The sequence below is a fragment of the Anarrhichthys ocellatus genome, unplaced genomic scaffold (genome assembly GCF_004355925.1).
Source record: "Anarrhichthys ocellatus isolate YVR2014 unplaced genomic scaffold, GSC_Weel_1.0 scaffold3, whole genome shotgun sequence".
NCBI lineage: Eukaryota > Metazoa > Chordata > Actinopteri > Perciformes > Anarhichadidae > Anarrhichthys > Anarrhichthys ocellatus.
Window position 1 is genome coordinate 15,437,882 of NW_022280033.1, and position 4,614 is coordinate 15,442,495.

The following is a 4,614-nucleotide window of genomic DNA, read 5'->3' on the forward strand; positions in this document are numbered from 1 at the left end:
TCTCTCTCTCTCTCTCTCTCTCTCTCTCTCTCTCTCTCTCTCTCTCTCTTCAAGAGCCCTCCAGCTGGATTGAGCGGGGGGTTAAGGGATTCAGGAAGGGTTTTTTGTTTCATATCTGAGGGTTTTTATTTTAGCCCTGTCTAAGTGAAGACCAGTCCTTTCCTGTGGCCTTCACAGGACGGGACTCGCCTCTGCTCTTCACTCTATGTGGTGTGGTACGCATTAAAGCACCAGAAGCTGATAGTATGTTTTTGTATTGGAGGGCTGAACAATTAAAGAGATGAAGAGAAAATGTTGCTTGTAGTTTAGCTGACTGCTCAGCTGACTGCGGCTAGCTCACGGTAACGGTCTGCAGCCGGCTAAGTTGTTTTCTTTCCTATTTAGCACTACAATTTTTATTGTGCAACCCTGTTGTACAATGAAAACCATGTAACCTTTTAACTTGTAAACTAATAGCACCATTTTCTCTCCGTCTCTGAACCGCTTCGTAGATATCGTCAGACTCTCTTTTCCATAAGTCTGCTTTACAGTGCAGGCAGTTGTTGAAATGCTGGAATAGCAGTGTTTCCTGCAGGATATTCCACCATTGAATCAGGGTTTCACTGAAGTAATGTGTAAGGGCATCTGCATTTGTAAAGCCACCAATAGGATTTACTAAAGCCTGAAAACGGAGCCAAGAGAAGGTGCAGAAGCCTAGTTTTCACTCAGACCACTTTAATTAACAGATGCTGAAGGGTTAGTTTTTTGCCTAATGACACCAAAACTATACTGCCTATCCCAGCTTTAAATTCATACAATATTGCTTCAAATCCATTGACTGATTAGATTATTAGATGCTTATAATATGAAGCATATTGATGGCATCTGGAAGAGGATTCACTGTTAAGCTGCGGCATTCTCTGTGGTCACTGAGTGAGATATGCAGCCAGGCAGCACTGAGCACTTAGCAGGCCCGGTGAGCTGCAACCTTCAGAAACACCAGTGGACCTCTTGGGTCAGGACAATTACACCAGCAATTAGACACCAGGATGGGCACTTGTAACGGCCACTTTAACAGGATTGAGGTCCAGGAGCACACACAACCCGACTGACACAGGGACGCACAAACACAGTCACTTTGTGTTGCCCCGTGGGCCCACTCAGGTCTTCACTAATGAACATCATTAGTGTTTATAGGAAACAAGCTTTTATCACCTCGTCAAGGCTGTCGGCCAGGCACACTGAATTACACACACACACACACACACACACACACACACACACGTACCGTGGCATACTGCCTCACATATCTTCCTGCCTCCACTGTCCCGTCCTCTCAGACGGGTTCAGGACGCCGTCTCCGTTCCTTTGGCCTCCTCTCGCCCAACGTGTTTTTATTTCTTTCTCTGACTCCCCCTACCCCCCCTCCCCTCTCCTGTCTCTCTCCAAATGCTCTCCATTTCAGAGTGATTATGCGCTACCTCTGCGTGTCGGCCTACATCTGTCTCCAATCAGAGCGCTATTAAAACGCACACACACAGACACTCACCACATGGGCCTGCATACTGTGTGGTTCATCAGCTCTCATGTGAGCCGGTATTTATACAAATGTATGCAAACGGCATACTTACAAATCCAACTGCAGCTAAGTAGGATCCAGGTCGTCTGACTTATGTCTGACTGACTGACTGTCGTATTTGTGTGCTGTTGTGTTTCGCTTCACCAAAATTGCAGAGGATTCGGGCTGAAACGCTGAGGTAATTAACATCAGCTGTTCCTGATTCCTCTGGGTTTTTCTAAAATAGATTTACGCCCACAAACAGACATGTAAACACATTTGTGCAGTCTGATAAACAGTGGCACATCAGTAACTGCAGACATGGCGAGCAGTAGGCATGCAGGTGTCTGTCACTGCAATTGACCTCAGTGAGGTCTAAGTGGCATGTGCTGGAGGAACTCTGTTTTACGGGCTGTGTGGGGTTCGTGCAATCATTCTGTTTCTATTTATTTTCCTTAACAGCCTCCTAATGTGTCTAACCAAGGGGCAAACACTCATTAAAAGGGGTGTTGGCCAATTAGTCACCAAGTTGTTTTTTTTTTTTTTTTTTATTATGGCCACAGCTCTCAACCTTTCTCTCCGTCTGTCTCTCTTGTGTTTCGGGCTCTTTTTCTTTCCTTGAGCGATAAGAGAGAGACAATTTCCGTTATGTAAATACACGGAGATACACATCAGCAGGGAATGCACCAGCTGACATACCATAGTAGTGAAGACACAGACCCCACTGTGCATGCCTCGGCTGTACAGTAAGCCAAAAAACAGAAAAGTCGACCAACAGTAGAACCGTTCTGTAAATGACTTTCCCTTTGTCCTTTACGGCACGGCAGAACTACATATGTTTGCATACTGACCTGTACGTGATAATGGTGCTCACGATGTGAGCTGTGCTACACCTGCAGCCTGCTCGCAGGACTTGCTCTGTGCGGTTGTGTGTGTGTGTGTGTGTGTGTGTGTGTGTGTGTGTGTGTGTGTGTGTGAGAGAGTGAGAGTGAGAGAGAGAGAGAGAAAAGAGTGTGAGTTCAACATCTGTTCGTTATCAGAGCCAGAATCACAGCGGCATCATTGCTGCAGTAGGTCTGACAACTCGATGTTGTAGATTTCCACGGTTGATGAGTTAAGCATGAAAAAAAAAAATGGTTAACCCTCATCCCCCACTGATTAGATTTCCACCTAAAAGCAATGAATAGACAGAATGTGCTATTTATCCACAGCAATGACCCAAACCGCACTTGAAATAAGAAGCTGCTTTGTGTCTTCAAAATAATGTTCATAAACCACATAATACAGGCTGATGAATGAATGCTAAATAACACAACAAGAAAATAAAGAAAACTACAAATGAATATAATAAATAGAAACATGGGAAAATCATTACCGGGGGGAAAATTAATCTGTAAAACAAGCAAGAAACTAGACAAAACCATGCTCATCCCAAATATATTGTGTGATTCACTATTGATTAAACTCAAAGCTAATTCCAAAATCTGTTTAAACTAAAATCTGTCACATTCTCTTAGCAGAAGCCAAGTCTTTGTCCATTCTGTTATTGGAAAACAATTATCCAGAAAACTGTTTTGATCAGATGCTTTGTGGCGTTTCATCCCATTGGCTGAAACGCCACCCTCTCTGTCCAAATTGGGCTTTTCCATCAACGTGTTCCTCATAAAAACACATCAATGAATGTTTAAAAGGCATCAGTGCACTGCAGAATCTAGCAAGGCCACACATTGGTCCACTGACTTTCAACCACATACAATAATGTCCTTTGAAGTGTTTGTGAAAAATCTTACAGGGAAAAACAACCTCAGTAGCAAGAAAGGACATTTTCATTTCTCACACGAGACAATTAGAACTGGCATAGTCATTTCGTTTTTTGTCAGTATAATCAGTCAATTCTTCTTTATATAGTTTCTCCAGTGCACATTCTCCTTCAAATCCCTTTCTCTACCATGTCGGACCATCATTAGATCCAGATCAGGCTTATGGGATTTTCTAGAAAAAGCAACTCGACACATGCTACACAGAAAGGGTCTGAGAGTCAGTATCATACACTAGGTTCCCGTTTCTGATATTTATACGTGGTTGAAACCATCATGCGGCGTGCTGCTCACAGGGCCCTGTGTTCAGGCCATATGAGAGCGATTTGGGGGCTGCAGGGGAAACTCTGGGTGGTTTGAAGTGTTCCAGAGAATGTTTAGATTGTTGTCACAGTGGCAAGGACACAACCATTAAGCTGTCGTCTGAGGTGACGCGCAGGTCAGTCAGACAAGATCGGCCTTGAACATGGTACGAACTCCCCAACAAACATGCAAACTCAGACAGACATTGCTTCTTTTGCACAGGCATTCACAGCTCTATAATTGTGCTCAAGCATTTATACTTGAGGTGGGGTAAGAAAAAAATAAATAAAATCGCTCTTTCTTACACACACTGATCACCTCTCGCTCTTTCCCTTTTACTTACAACTTCTTAACTGACACAGAGGGGCCTCTGACAAAGCCTCCAGTGTTTCTGGGGGAACTGGTGCCAAGAAATAACAGGCTGCCTGCTTTCATAGACAGACAGTTCCCTCGACACACACACACACACACACACACACACACACACACACACACACACACACACACAGACAGAGGGCTTGCTCCAGATGTGGTGCCTGTCACCCTTCAACACTCCCACCTGCCCCCCAAGTCACTGTTTTTTTTTGTTTTTTTTGTTTTTTCCCTCCTTTTTGCCTAAACCCACAACATTTTTATGTCGTATCATATGGCCTCTGATGTGGGGCAGCATTTAGACAATTGAATCATCCCTTCCCACCCAACTACTCCCACACACACACAAAAGTAAATGGACTCTGGTGTATATTGTGTCAGACAGGTAATCAGACCTGAGTTTTCAAGACGCCTGAGCTAGTGGGATATTATCTTATTTTATTTTTAACTACCAGCTCTACTTAAGAAAACCTTGCATGGTGGTAAGGAGGAATGTGGCACACCATTGGTGATGTTCAGTCCTGTGGGCTCACAGAGCTGTGTGTGTGTGTGTGTGTGTGTGTGTGTGTGTGTGTGTGTGTGTGT

General features: G+C 44.1%; 1 protein-coding gene across 3 annotated transcripts in view; it reads left to right on the forward strand.

The window, feature by feature from the left end:
* The window catches only part of ate1 (arginyltransferase 1), a 52,473-nt gene that overhangs the window by 21,203 nt on the left and 26,656 nt on the right, over nt 1–4,614 (forward strand). The gene's annotated exons all lie outside the window — the stretch shown is intronic.